At 43.8% G+C, this 15,596-nt stretch overlaps 1 long non-coding RNA gene across 1 annotated transcript; it reads right to left on the bottom strand.

Moving 5' to 3' along the window:
- Nucleotides 1-2,814: 2,814 nt before the first annotated feature.
- LOC129645614 (uncharacterized) lies at nucleotides 2,815-5,608 on the bottom strand. The gene is made up of 3 exons (XR_008711441.1): nucleotides 5,438-5,608; nucleotides 4,302-4,473; nucleotides 2,815-4,023 (listed from the first exon to the last, which is right to left on the bottom strand). It is a non-coding gene; the product is annotated as an uncharacterized LOC129645614 (long non-coding RNA).
- Between the last annotated feature and the right edge of the window lie 9,988 nt (nucleotides 5,609-15,596).

A 15,596-nucleotide genomic window follows, 5' to 3' on the forward strand; every position in this document is an offset into this window, starting at 1 on the left:
GATCAGAGTAGTCTTTTCCATATCTGCCTTTTCTGAAGCTGGGTGAGCTCATTTCCATCACCAGCTTGGCAGATAGGAAGTATTAGGGAATTAACATCCCAGGAGGAAAACTTCAACTGAAGAGGGAATGGTGTGGGTGGATAAAGCTTCACCAAATGAGCTTCAGACAAACAATTCTGAGACTCCATGGACATCCAAGAAATGGAAGCAAGTGCTCAAAGTGGGAAAAAAGGTCAGTAATGCACTTGAGACTGCCTTTTCTACCTTTTGTGATACAGCCTCCCTATTCCAACACCCTGCATCCTAGTTACCACCTTCTCCTATCTCCAGGTCTCAGCTCAATGTTTCAGTGACACGGGACTTCCCTGTGGTCCAGTGGCTAAGACTCCATGCTTACCATTCAGGGAACCCAGAATCGATCCCTGGTTAGGGAACCAGATCCCATATGCGACAATGAAGAATGCTGCAACTAAAGATTCCACATGCCACAACGAAGATCCCATGTGCCACAATTAAGACCTGGCACAGCCAAATAAATAAATATTAAAAAAAATAATTTTTCAGAGACAGCAACCACTGCTACCTCCCCCTCTGTTTTCCTTTTTCAATATATAAATATGTAAATAGCTTTAGATATTAAATGATTAAATTAACATATTTTATGGAATACTGTAAAATACAGGAATAATACTCTTAGTTCTAAGGAATGCACACTCCAAATCACCTTCCCCATATGTATGTTTGATCTTGCATTTTTTTTTCTCAGTTTTTCCTTAAGATGTGGGCTGGGGAATCAGATTAGAGAATCTTTCTGAGGAGATGGGAATGGAGACTGCCAAGTGAAAACATCTCGGGAGCCTAGACCACTTCATTAATCCTCATTTCTGTTTCCTAATGTAGGAAAGGGAAGGATATAAAAATGGAAAAAATGGAGGGGAGAGGGGGAAGAGAACAAGGATCTGGATGTATCTAGGATTTGGTATGGAGAAGGCAATGGTACCCCACTCCAGTACTCTTGCCTGGAAAATCCCATGGATGGAGGAGCCTGGTGGGCCGCAGTCCATGGGGTCACTAAGAGTCGGACAAGACTCAGCGACTTCACTTTCACTTTTCACTTTCCTGCACTGGAGAAGGAAATGGCAACCCACTCCAGTGTTCTTGCCTGGAGAATCCCAGGGATGGGGGAGTCTGGTGGGCTGCCGTCTATGGGGTCGCACAGAGTTGGACACGACTGAAGCGACTTAGCAGCAGCAGCAGCAGCAGCAGGATTTGGTACACAGCATGGGTTGCTTCTCTTGAAGGACAGGCAGAATTGACACTGTCCTAGAAGACTAATTCATGGCCATTCACTAAGCATGTGCCAATTTTTGATGAGTATCAAACCACCCGAAAACTTAGTTGCTTAAAACTACTACCATTTGTTCACTTACAATTCTGTAGCTCAGCCAGTGGTTCTTGTAGTCAGGGTTAAATTCTGCTGGGTCTTCTCAGGTGTTTCCATCAACTGGAAAGTTGACTGGTGTTGGGTGATATGGGATAGCCTCACCTGCAAGTCTGGCAGTTGGCAGGCTATTGACTTGGGCGCTTTAACCTTCAACAATGAGCTCAGTATCTTTCATAACATGGGAGTTTCAGGGTTGTGAGAGAATCAAGATGTGTACAAGCTGCACTATGCCAGGCTATTTTCAACCATCTGCTTGGGTTACATCTGTTAAATCACTTGGTCAAACCCAGATTCAAGAGACAGAAAAAATTAAACTCCAGTTCTTCATGGAAGGAGAAGCTACAAAGTCACATTGCAAAGAGCAATGGGATAAGATAAATTTAGGAAATTTTTGCAATTTATCCTAAGAAACTTGATGCATAAAGTCTCAAAATCTAAATTAAGGAGGGACAGAGATACAGAGACATTCTGAGGCACTAGCCCTCAACAGACCCAGTGCCGGTTTCTTTCCAGAAACAAGATTTATTAGAGCTCTCAGTGCTGTCAGTAATTACACTTTCTTCATCCACACCAACAGCCTCAGTGCCTGGGATTCTGTGAGAACTGATCCTCACATTCTTCTCTCTCAACCTTGCCCACTCACACTACCAGCCTGAAATGGAATTTCTGCACTAGTTTTTTGGGACTCTCAGGGAGGGAACAAGTGCTTTTGCAGCAGCTGGGACTGAAAACGCAGGAAGTTCGACACCTAGGCACTTCACCCCAAATCATCCCTTCTTCACCAGGAATAAGGAAGACAAAGTGATTGTTGTTCAAGAAAGTGGTTGATTAGCACCTTGATTAATATGAGCTTGTGGACCATAGACTATGCTAATCTCCTCTCCTTGAGTTTATCCTGATTTCCCCATTTTTTCCAAGTAAAAATGATCCAATCTGTGATATTCCAAGAACTAGGTGATGGCACCCCACTCCAGTACTCTTGCCTGGAAAATCCCACGGACGGAGGAGCCTGGTAGGCTGCAGTCCAAGGGGTTGCGAAGAGTCGTACACGACTGAGCGACTTCCCTTTCACTTTTCACTTTCATGCATTGGAGAAGGAAATGGCAGCCCACTCCAGTGTTCTTGCCTGGAGAATCCCAAGGACGGGGGAGCCTGGTGGGCTGCCGTCTATGGGGTCACACAGAGTCGGACACGACTGAAGTGACTTAGCAACAAAGGCGTTGCCTCGACACTGTAGTCCACAGACATGGCCTCCAATCTTCAAAGCTCCCTCTCCTTCCCATGACTTTTATCTTAGCCATCTGTCCCTCTTCTCCAAGACCTAAATTCTCTGAGGATGGGACTTGATTTTTTCTTTTTTTTTTCCAATCTTGATACCACTCCTGAATTCCTGCTTTAGTTTGCTGGACATCCTGGATCCATTAAAGATATTAGGTAAAGTTTAAAAATAAAATGATCCACTTTCCTAGGGTCCAGTCCAATTTCTAACTTTAATGAACAAGTGACACTACCTCTCTGGGTCTCCACCTCCTCAAGTGTAATAGTGGGCAATAATCCCAGGTTGTAGTGAGAAATGCTCAGGCACAAAGCACTAGCTATACAACAAAATAAACAGGCGTTTTTGTTTTTTATATAATGATTGCAAAGCCCTTTCATACTTTTAAGACTTGCTGAAAAGAATTCTTGGGCCACCATCACTTAATCTTTGTGGCATCCTGGGTAATTCAATTATTTCTCTGGGCCTTCCGCTACTTCAAAAATATTAACTCAAGTGATCGACAAAGAAGAACATTCACTACTGTGTGGGGCTCTGCCCACTGTGTGGGACTCAGCCCACGAATGTGGTTCTCAATCGTTGAAGCAAATTCCTAGAGATATTTTAAATAACTTAGGGAAGCTTGGTCTGCCCCAAATTAAAAAGGGATGTAGATACAACGGAGGGGATCTCAGGCAGAGGTCTGACATTCTGAGGTTCTGCAGGTAACACGGAAGGGTCTTCTCCCTTGGGGGTGTCGTCAGGCATCACTTTGGCCTTACGCAGGCCCATCACACTCCCAGATGAGCCACAGATGACTTTACCACTTTCCCCGAATCCACAGAGCACTCTCATTTCTCTCCAGATGCGGGTCCTGAGAGGGAGGAGGGGTTCAAGGTCCTCCCCCAGCTAAAGCAGGGCGGGCGGCAGGACCCGTGGGGGTTGCCCTTATGCTGCGGCCTCCATTTCACATTTTCTGGTGGCCGGCCGCTGTATGGGGTCCAGGACTCCGCGAATTTCACGAACGGGTGGGGGCTGTTCTATGAGGATGAGGAGAGGAGGGGGGTTTAAGTTACATATCCTTTCCCTGCCACTGTCCGTGACGTATTTCAGGAAAGTTCTGAAAGAACTAGGTCACGAGTTTATTTCTTAAAAAGATGTTTTCCATGTTTTGTTTGTTGGTAAGGACGACTCGTCTTTCCTCATTTGTGATTCTTACACCCGAAATTCGGTTGTTCACGAGACGCATGCGCAGAGACCAGCAAGGAGCCGCTGTGAAGGCAAACCCGTCGAGTCGCGTCGCTACCGCGACTCCGCCACAAACCTAAGGAGAGGAAATCTCGCGATGCGGGATTCCAGCGTCACCAGCGTAAGCAACGCAGCTCTGAACCAGGGCCCGCACGCCTCGTGGGGTCCCGACCTTTGCTCACCGCAGAAGCCCCGCCCACAAAGCTGGTCCCGCCCTGGCCGCCGTGAGTACCGTTACCGCCCCCACTGCCCCCGCTGCTAACTTTACAAGCCCTAAGTGTACCCCACGCAGAACTTGTTTCTCGGCTTCTCTGATTGGCCAGCATTCTTTGCTCAGACCCAGCATCCTTTCACCTGAGAGTTCACTCCGCGTCCCTTGTCAAAGTGAGGGTCTGAGGCTGGAATCGCAGCAAGCGTCTTGGGGGTCTCTGCTGATTGTTTTTTCATTTCTCTCTGAGGGCGAGAACTCTGGGAAAGGAGCTGATCCAGGTGGGCTCGTCAGGTGACGAAGATGGAAACCCCAGGTCTGCCAGCAAGAAAAGAGGCAGGATGAGTAAAGACAGTCCTGGGGTGGGGGGTGGCAGGAGGGCGAGAGTGAGGCTGGTGTGGAGTCCATGAACCTGCAGTTCCTTCTAGCCGCGCTTTGTAGTTACTGTTTTGTTTTGTTTTCCTGTGAAAGACTTCAAATAGAAAAGTACAAAAAATAAGTAGTGGAAATCTGCATATCCAACCCCCAGATTCTTAAAAGCTAACATTTGACTTACTGCTTCAGATTGTTTTTAGAGAAATAAAAAGGTGACACGCTGAGGGAAGAACACCACCTATCTCTCTTAGGGGTATCCATGCTTCTGGAGATAGGTTCTATTCTCCCAGTAACTGCTTTTGTTAAAAATATCAAAGTATTTTCCCTAAGATTAGATGGATATGACATAATTTCCATGAAGTTTTAAGGTCAAGCAAAAGCAATATCCAGCACTCCCTGGTGTCCTTGGGTGTTCCCTTGTGACTCAGCTGGTAAAGAATCTGCCTACAATTCGGGAGACCTGGGTTCGATCCCTGGGTTGTGAAGATCCTCTCGAGAAGGGAAAGGCTGCCCACTCCAGTGTTCTGGCCTGGAGAATTCCACGGAAGTCCATGGGGTCGCAAAGAGTCACACGATTGAGTGACTTTCACTTTCACTAAAGCAATATTAAATGCTGTCTTGCAGCACTGACCTTTTATATCTAAACTTCTGTCCCTTGCTTTTTTCCCCATGTGGTATTGATTTTGTTTATCTATGTAGATACAGGCAGTGTAGCCCATCCCATTGAAAGAATAAATCATATGTGCTCCAGTGTCCCTCTGTTGAAGAACATTTAGGCTGTATACTTCCACAGTGTGGAGAACTGGCAGACTCTGCTACTGTGATCTCATGCTGTTTCTAAGATGTTTCCCAAACACCTTTCAACATGTGTGTAAGATCTTTCCTTGTTGCCATATGTCTAATTTACCTGAAGGTGAAGTCGCTCAGTCGTGTCCAACTCTTTGCAACCCCATAGACTATAGCCTACCAGGCTCCTCTGTCCATTGGATTTTCCAGGCAATAGTACTAGAGTGGATTGCCATTTCCTTCTCCAGGGGATCTTCCCAACCCACATTGTAGAAAGATGCTTTACCATCTGAGCCACCAGGGAAGTCCTAATTTATCTAAATCCTATCTAATCCTAGTGCTCCTCCCTCAGGTGTGTGCATCTCTCCTTCCCCTCCCTCCCATCCAGTTTACCTTTTCACCCTCCCAGTGGTAAACTTTCAGATTCCAACAGTTACTCTTAATAAGTGCTGCCAGGTACTCTGATGTGGCATAGTGAGAGATAGGACATAACAATATGATGTCACCTAGGATTCAAGTAGCATAGTCCTTAACCTCAGGGTTTCCCTGGTGACTCAGATGGTAAAGAATCTGCCTGCAATGCAGGAGACCTGGGTTTAATCCCTGGGTCAGGAAGATCCTCTGGAGAAGGGAATGGCAACCCACTCCACTTCAGTGTTCTTGCCTGGAGAATCCCATGGATAGAGGAGCCTGGTGGGCTACAGTCCATGGGGTTGCAAAGAATCAGATACAATAAGCAACTGACACTAGAGAGAGCTAACTCTAGCTGCTCAGCAGGAACCCTAATTTAGACCAGGTGGTTCGAGTTGGTGATCCCATTTGTATGAAGGCCCAGGGTATGTGCTGGGGTGGGGAGGGAGAGAAGGGAGAATCTAGAAAGGGCCTGTTCTCCAGCTCTTCCCACTTACTTGTTTCAGTAAGTGTAGTCTTACCATTAAGTATTGATCTTTTTAGTTTTATTTGTCTAACCAGTATTTTCTTTCGAAATTAAAGTGTTCACTAAAGTTTAACATATGTTTATATCCCCATATGAATGAGTTTATCTGATAGCTTTTTCTTGATAGGTAAGCTGATAAATGAGGACAATGTGAAACAACCAGAATAATGGAACTTGGAAAGTTGAAGGGTAGCTTTTGTTAAGGAGGGCAGCTTTTAAAACCATAGGCTAAAATAAAATTTAGAGGTTGTTTTTAATTTTAATTGATCATGCCACTGTTTATCCCCTTTTTTCATATATAATAATGAGTTGATTATACAATTATACAATTGTAACAACTATACAATATAAACAACTCATAATAATGAGTTGATTATACAATTCTTAATGTTGTATTGTGCTTAATTATCCTTAAAATAATTGTCACCTCCATTCCAGCCAATAATATAATAAAAAATCAACTTTATTGAAGGATAACTTATACACAATAAAATGGACCTGTATTAATTATATGTCAATGAGTTTTATAGACCGGTATGTGTAGTTACCACCTTAATCAAGACACAGAACATTTCCATCAGCTTAGATAGTTCCCCTGTGCCTCTTTGTAGGCAATTCCCTGGGCTATATATCAACTTGGAGAGAATTAACATCTTGACAGTTTTAAGCCTTGATTAGGGTGGTGGTAAATGCAAATGTACATTTGTCAAAACTCATCAAGCTGTACATTTAAATTATGTGTAGTTTACTGTATAAAAGGGATTTCAATGAAATCAAAGATCAAAAATAAAAATTACCTCAGCTACTACCTTTTATTATTGACATGATTCATAATCATCAGAATCATTTGGCTTGTACATCTTTTTATCAGTAGGCTCTGTGTTTGAGGTGCTGCACTGGTTCATAATATCTCAAAACCAACCAACTGATGCTGGCCTCTGTGATGTGGCAGGATGGGGAGAAGGGTCACAACCAGACAATGAAAATAAGTAAAGCACCTGTGTCAGAGATTTTTAAACTTTTGTTAAGTATGGTCCCTTTCCTCTTCTTCCTGGATTCAAAGTTAGACTCCTGCTAGCCCCTTCTTGTCAAATGACTGAATATTAGTTTGTAGAAGGTAGGCAAAAGTGGTGTGTACCCCTTCAGAACTGCCAGTCACAGTTCTCCATCTTTTTTAGAGTCCATGGGTCAGAGACTATCCCCAGGGCATCCTTGGAGCCATGACCTGGAGAGAGACAAGCCACAGACTGGAAGGAGCTACATTTGCATCACCACTGGAGAACAATCACCCCCAAAGGATTTGGAGAGAAGTCTTCTCTAATACCCACTTTTAATTCCCAGTTGTATCTTCTTTTATTCTCCCAGCACTCAGTGTAGTTGAGGGAAAATTCTAGATTTCCCATAATATCTTGGTCATGAAAGTGAAATGAAAGTTGCTCAGTCATGTCTGACTCTTTGTGACCCCATGGAGTGTAGCCAGCCAGGCTCCTCTGTCCATTGGAATTCTCCAGGCAAGAATACTGGAGTAGGTAGCCATTCCCTTCTCCGGGAGATCTTCCTGACCCAGGGATAAAACCTGGGTATCCTGCACTGCAGGCAGATTCTTTACTGCCTGAGCCACCAGGGAAAAGGTCTATATGTATATGCAAGGCAAAGCAGATCAGGACCAGGAGAGCAGGCTGAGAGCTGTAAGACTCCACAGGGTAAGGGAGACCTTGTAGAAGTGCAGAGCAGTAGAAGGTGCAGAGGTGAGCATTGCCATCAGGATGGGTCTTTAGGGCATGCCAGCATCTACCAGAGACCGGAAGGACTATTTAGAGAAATTGATAAAAAAAACTTTAGGTTACTTACTGCTGTTGCAAAGGGTTGGGCTTAGAATGATGGGTAAATCAGGCATTAACATCTCCATTTTACTAATGAAGAAATTAATAGAGAATAAGAGTGTTTGTTTTTGTACCTGTTACAGTACTTAGTTCATAGTAGATACACAGCAAATATTTGTTGAGGGAATTCCCTAGTGATCCAGTGGTTAGGACTCGATGCTTTCACTACCTTGGGCCTGGGTTAGATCCGTGGTCGGGGAACTAAGATCAAGCCAATAAATAAATAAGTAAATAAATAGATAAATATTTGTTGAATGAGTGAGTGATTCTCTAGTCTAAGACCTTTAATGGTTATGCCTTCTACTAAGAATTGAGAACTTGCCTAGTTGGTAGTATATAGAGGGGTAGGGGACTGGGAAGGAGGACAGACACCTTGTAGTTGGGTACAGAATGTATGTGCTCTCTGGCCCTACCACTCCCCATTGCCTTAGGACTCATTCCATTTACACATTAATGTCATCAGTCTCTCATGGGCTTTCAGTTCAGTTCAGTCGCTCAGTTGTGTCGGACTCTTTGCAACCCCATGAATCGCAGCACACCAGGCCTCCCTGTCCATCACCAACTCCCAGAGTTCACCCAGACTCACGTCCGCCGAGTCAGTGATGCTATCCAGCCATCTCATCCTCTGTCGTCCCCTTCTCCTCCTGCCCCCAATCCCTCCCAGCATCAGAGTCTTTTCCAATGAATCAACTCTTCGCATCAGGTGGCCAAAGTACTGGAGTTTCAGCTTTAGCATCATTCCTTCCAGAGAAATCCCAGGGCTGATCTTCAGAATGGACTGGTTGGATCTCCTTGCAGTCCAAGGGACTCTGAAGAGTCTTCTCCAACACCACAGTTCAAAAGCATCAATTCTTCGGCGCTCAGCCTTCTTCACAGTCCAACTCTCACATCCATACATGACCACAGGAAAAACCATAGCCTTGATAGACGGACCTTTGTTGGCAAAGTAACGTCTCTGCTTTTGAATATGCTATCTAGATTGGTCATAACTTTCCTTCCAAGGAGTAAGCGTCTTTTAATTTCATGGCTGCAGTCACCATCTGCAGTGATTTTGGAGCCCCCCAAAATAAAGTCTGATACTGTTTCCACTGTTTCCCCATCTATTTCCCATGAAGTGATGGGACTGGATGCCATGATCTTCGTTTCCTGAATGTTGAGCTTTAAGCCAACTTTTTCACTCTCCACTTTCACTTTCATCAAGAGGCTTTTGAGTTCCTCTTCACTTTCTGCCATAAGGGTGGTGTCATCTGCATATCTGAGGTTATTTTGGGCTTAGTTGTGTGGAATCTCTTCCTATACTTCTGGAGTTGTCCCCACCCCTATCAGTTTGCCCTCTCCCATCTCCTTCCCAGTGCCTTCTCCACCTCTCCCTCCCATCCTGCCATATCTATCCACATATGTCTTCTGTATTTTGTTGAGTTTTTTTTTTTTAATGTTATAAGCATAAATCCTTAGGCAGCTGTGCATAATATGATGAACCTGGAGCCCTAAGCAAAGAATGGAGTTGTGACAGATACACCTTCTACAAGTCTATGTTGCACATAATAAGATATATAAATATTGTAAGGGCCCCTGTGGCTCAGATGGTAAAGAATCTGCCTGAAGTACAGGAGACTCAGATTCGATCCCTGGGTCAAGAAGATCTCCCGGAGAAGGGAATGACAACCCTCTCCAGTATTGTTGCCTGGAGAATTCCAATGGACAGAGAAGCCTGGTGGGCTACAGTTCATGGGATTGCAAAGAGTTGGACATGATTGAGTGACCAACAGATCACATTAAATATTATTGTGCTGCTGCTGCTGCTAAGTCGCTTCAGTTGTGTCCGATTCTATGCGATCCCATAGACACCAGGCTCCCCTGTCCCTGGGATTCTCCAGGCAAGAACACTGGAGTGGGTTGCCATTTCCTTCTCCAATGCAGGAAAGTGAAAAGTGAAAGTGAAGTCGCTTAGTCGTGTCCAACTCTTAGCAACCCCATGGACTGCAGCCTATGAATCCGTCCAAGGGATTTTCCAGGCAAGAGTACTGGAGTGGGGTGCCATTGCCTTCTCTGAAATATTATTGTACCCTGGGGTTATTAGGGAAACACAATAAGCAGTGCTTAAAAATTATAGTTAATGTAACCCTTATAAACATGTCAAATTTTATAGTTAGAAGTGTTTACTAGCTGCTATTAGCTACTGGGCATCTTGTATGAGTTATTTTATTGTGTTTTCTTATCTGTTGCAGGAGGGGTTGGAAGGCATTGTCTTTAAGGAGCTTTAAAGGTCCATATCCAAGGCTCTATGACTGTATGATTACCATTTGGACAGGTAAAAGCTAAAGCAAGGGAAGCAGGGAGTGACACAGTTGCAGGGTGAAAGTTGCATGATGCTAACTGGGCAGAGTTCTCCCAGAAACATCTGGGACCACTTAGACCCATTTCTCTGGAAATCTTGAGACCAGATAATTGAATGAAGCTTTACATCCCCATCCTATTCCCTTCTGTCACTGTCCAAATTGTCACCTCCTGGTTACGATCCTCTCCACTGGGACCCCAGGATCAAAGGATGACACCCCTCATTCATACATCACAGTACATACACAGTGCCTGTGGTCCATGAGGTGTGGGAAAGAAATTCTGTCTGCATCCCTTCATGCAGGGCGCAGGCCTTCTCCGATGAAGGTTGCTTTTTGAGGAGGTCTCTCCTGGAATTTCTGCTGGGTTTGGGAGCCAATCCCCTCCCCATACTCTGCCTTGGCAAACAGAGATTTCTCCTTCCTCCTCATTTCTGTTTTGCCACCATATCAGACCTTGCTTTTACCCAGGACTTTTGCCCTTTTTATAGAGAAAACCAAAGCCATGGATAGGAACTCCACCAACATGCAGTCAGATTTATGTATTGTTATGTCTTGCTGAAATATGGGAGGTAAGATAATGAAGTTTTGGCCTTAACTGGGTTTTGTTTTAGTAGCTGGAAGACAGAGAAACATAAGATTAGTAAGCTTTCTACTAGCCATCACCTTTGTAATTCATGCAATAATCCAAACTATATGTTCAGTTCAGTTGCTCAGTCATATCCACCTCTGCGACCCCATGGACTGCAGCACGCCAGGCCTCCCTGTCCATCGTCAACTCCTGGAGTTTACTCACACTCATGTCCATTGAGTCGGGGATGCCATCCAACGGTCTCAATCCTGTCTTCCCTTTCTCCTCCCGCCTTCAATCTTCCCCAGCATCAGGGGCTTTTCAAATGAGTCAGCTCTTTGCATCAGGTGGCCAAAGTATTGGAGTTTCAGCTTCAACATCAGTTCTTCCAATGAATATTCAGGACTGATTTCCTTTAGGATGGACTGGTCGTATCTCCTTGCATTAAGGAACTCTCAGGAGTATTCTCCAATACCACAATTCAAAAGCATCAATTCTTTGGCGCTCAGCTTTCTTTATAGTTCAACTCTCACATCCATACATGACTACTGGAAAAACCATAGCCTTGACTAGACGGATCTTTGTAGGCAAAGTGATGTCTCTGCGTTTTAATATGCTAAGTTACAAACCTTCAAATCAGTTGAAACTTAAATGTGTCCTATCTGATAACAAGTGTAAGAACACATTTAAAAGTTTTTAAAATTAGGATTTGATAGAAAATTCTAAATAAATTTGATACAAAAGTAAATATAGTTCTTTTCCTAGTTAAAAAAAATTTTTTTTTTAATGGGTAACCCTGTTTCTAGTCACTTAGAAGTAGGGAACATGATGGTTATTAAAGGCCTCCAATTTTCACCTTCTCTGTTGTTAGCCTGCCATCAGCCAGAGGCCTCCCTCTGCTGGACAACTCTGGGAACACACAAGATCCTCATTCCATAATTTCTTCTCTCCTTGTTCTAAGTGAATACATCCCTTTGGGAGTCCTATTGAAGGTGCTCTTGAAGTCCTGCACCCTGACATTTTAATATCACCTTTGTTTCACTTGAATTCTAGAAGTATCGGCTTGTTGTCTTTAGGAAGGCCCCCTTTAGCTGAAAATCTCTTTCTGAGTTCTACCTTTTAAAAATCTTCCTTATGGAAGGAACAGGTTTGAGGTGCTCTGGCTACACTTGAGAAAGCTTCTGGTTTATTGGTGAAGATGTATTGACAGAATGAGAGACGATTGTGGGCTCATAAAAAGGGGCTTCCAAGATGGAGAGAAACTGACTGGAAACTCAGGATGGAGAAAGAAAGAATCAGCATGTACTGAATACCTGCTGAGGAGTTTTAATCTAACCTGTACCATGTAAAGGTGAACTCCTGCAGCAGTGATAGTCTCTCCCCTGAGCTAGGTTCCCTCTTTTAAAACAGAGTTTAGCAGCAGTTTTAAATACTGAACTCCACAGCTGGGAGAATGGAACTGCCTTCACAATTGCAGGCACGTTCTGTGCTTGCCAAGAGGCAAGCCTCTTGGCTTGTGCCCAAAAAGCTTAATTTACAATAAATAAGCAAAGGGAAGCACAAAGAGGTGGAATAATGATTCATTTTTATGGATGATAAAATGTTAGGACCAGGTCTCTATCCTTTACCGTTCTTTATATTCTCCACCTCATTCACCCCCTTGGTGACCTCACCAAGTCTCATGACTTTATATGCCATCCATATACCAATGATTCCAAAATGTATGGCTCCAATTTAATTCAACTCCATCCTCCCCTAAACTACTCTGTCAAAGCTACTACTGACATCCATACCACTAAACCAAGGAACTATTCTCAGGCATCTAATCACTTCAGTCTATCAGCAACATTTGAACCCAGTTAATCCACTTGGCAAATCTCTTAGACTGCAAATTTCACAACAAAACTTCTGATTCACACACACACACCCCCCCCCCCCCCCCGCCCCGCTTCATCATAGCACACTTGCTTCTCTTTTATAGATGATCATTTTAGGAAAACTCATCTCATTCTTCTAGTTTATTCTTTCAGCCACATTGAGTTTGAGAGCTCAACATCTTAAGAAAGCATTGAACAAATTAAAAGAGAAAAACCACATGATAATATCAATACATGAAGCAAGTCTCAGTTCAGTTCAGTCGCTCAGTCATGTCCGACTCTTTGCGACCCCATGAATCGCAGCACGCCAGGCCTCCCTGTCCATCACCAACTCCCGGAGTTCACCCAGACTCACGTCCATCGAGTCAGTGATGCCATCCAGCCATGTCACTCTCTGTCGTCCCCTTCTCCTCCTGCCCCTAATCCCTCCCAGCATCAGAGTCTTTTCCAATGAGTCAACTCTTCGCATGAGGTGGCCAAAGTACTGGAGTTTCAGCTTTAGCATCATTCCTTCCAGAGAAATCCCAGGGCTGATCTCCTTCAGAATGGACTGGTTGGATCTCCTTGCAGTCCAAGGGACTCTCAAGAGTTTTCTCCAACACCACAGTTCAAAAGCATCAATTCTTCGGCGCTCAGCCTTCTTCACAGTCCAACTCTCACATCCATACGTGACCACAGGAAAAACCATAGCCTTGACTAGATGGACCTTTGTTGGCAAAGTAATGTCTCTGCTTTTGAATATGCTATCTAGGTTGGTCATAACTTTCCTTCCAAGGAGTAAGCATCTTTTAATTTCATGGCTGCAGTGATTTTGGAGCCCCAAAAAATAAAGTCTGACACTGTTTCCACTGTTTCCCCATCTATTTCCCATGAAGTGATGGCACCAGATGCCATGATCTTCGTTTTCTGAATGTTGAGCTTTAAGCCAACTTTTTCACTCTCTACTTTCACTTTCATCAAGAGGCTTTTGAGTTCCTCTTCACTTTCTGCCATAAGGGTGGTGTCATCTGCATATCTGAGGTTATTGATATTTCTCCTGGCAATCTTGATCCCAGCTTGTGCTTCTTCCAGTCCAGCGTTTCTCATGAGGTACTCTGCATAGAAGTTAAATAAGCAGGGTGACAATATACAGCCTTGACGTACTCCTTTTCCTATTTGGAACCAGTCTGTTGTTCCCTGTCCAGTTCTAACTGTTGCTTCCTGACCTGCATACAGATTTCTCAAGAGGCAGATCATGTGGTCTGGCATTCCCATCTCTCTCAGAATTTTCCACAGTTTATTGTGATCCATACAGTCAAAGGCTTTGGCATAGTCAATAAAGCAGAAATAGATGTTTTTCTGGAACTCTCTTGCTTTTTCCATGATCCAGCAGATGTTGGCAATTTGATCTCTGGTTCCTCTGCCTTTTCTAAAACCAGCTTGAACATCAGGAAGTTCACGGTTCACGTATTGCTAAAGCCTGGCTTGGAGAATTTTGAGCATTACTTTACTAGTGTGTGAGATGAGTGCAATTGTGCAGTAGTTTGAGCATTCTTTGGCATTGCCTTGCTTTGGGATTGGAATGAAAACTGACCTTTTCCAGTCCTGTGGCCACTGCTGAGTTTTCCAAATTTGCTGGCATATTTGAGTGCAGCACTTTCACAGCATCATCTTTCAGGATTTGAAATAGCTCAACTGGAATTGCATCACCTCCACTAGAAGAAAGTCTAGCTGCCATTTAATTAAAAAAAGTAGAAAACAATTGAAGGGAACCATTTAAATATAATGGAGATACAAAAAATTAATAACATGTTAAAGGACAAACCTTAATACCATGTTAATTAAAACCAAGAACTAAAAAGCCCTGACTGCTAAAAATATTATTCAAATTTACTGTGGAAATTCTTAGCAAATGCAGTACAAAAAAACTTAAGTGGTTGGTATTCACATTAAAAAAAAATTCCACCCTTTTATGTAAAAGTTTTACAACTAATTGAGTTTTGTTAAGTTTAAGTGAGTAAACCGAGCTCAACATATGGTATTGTGTTTTTTCCCCTTGGATGTGAAAAAAGTAATTAAACTGAATTCCAAAATTAAAACTTCGAAAGCTTTCAGAGCCAATTTTATAAAAGTGTCCCCAAATATCAATATTTAACGTGGTGTAGCACACCAGGGTTGAGAACCCTGCACGTGGAGAAATACTATCTAGTTAGGCACAGAGTGGAAATTTCAATTAGTATCCAATCTGGGCAGTTCTGATTCCAGGAACAGAGAAACCCGGTAAGAGTTTTAGGGCTTTAGCTCTCAAATTCCAGGGCAGCCAAGTTCTCCTAACCCTGGCAGGAAACTAGCTGACAACCTGCAAATGGCCCCGGGGTAAGTCGGCTGAGCCTGGCCTCAATGGCGCAGCCTGAGGCTTGCGAGGCCTACCTGGTGAACTCGAAGACACCAATCTGAGCGCTGGGTTAGCCAGCGGATCACCGTCGTTCCCAGGGTCACCTTAAAAGCATTTCAGAGCCACCCAATTTTGGGAAAAGCCAACTTAGTGATAGCAGTATGGCCCAAGAACCTATGTCCCAGCTTTGATCTCAGATAACCAGAGAAATCTTTAATAGACAAACGAGCACATGGCACAGGGACCCAGCCCTCAATCGTGCAGCTGAGGACTATTGTGGGGTAGGCCCCCAAAGTTCCCCC

The sequence above is a fragment of the Bubalus kerabau genome, chromosome 3, assembly GCF_029407905.1.
Source record: "Bubalus kerabau isolate K-KA32 ecotype Philippines breed swamp buffalo chromosome 3, PCC_UOA_SB_1v2, whole genome shotgun sequence".
Classification (NCBI taxonomy): Eukaryota; Metazoa; Chordata; class Mammalia; order Artiodactyla; family Bovidae; genus Bubalus; species Bubalus kerabau.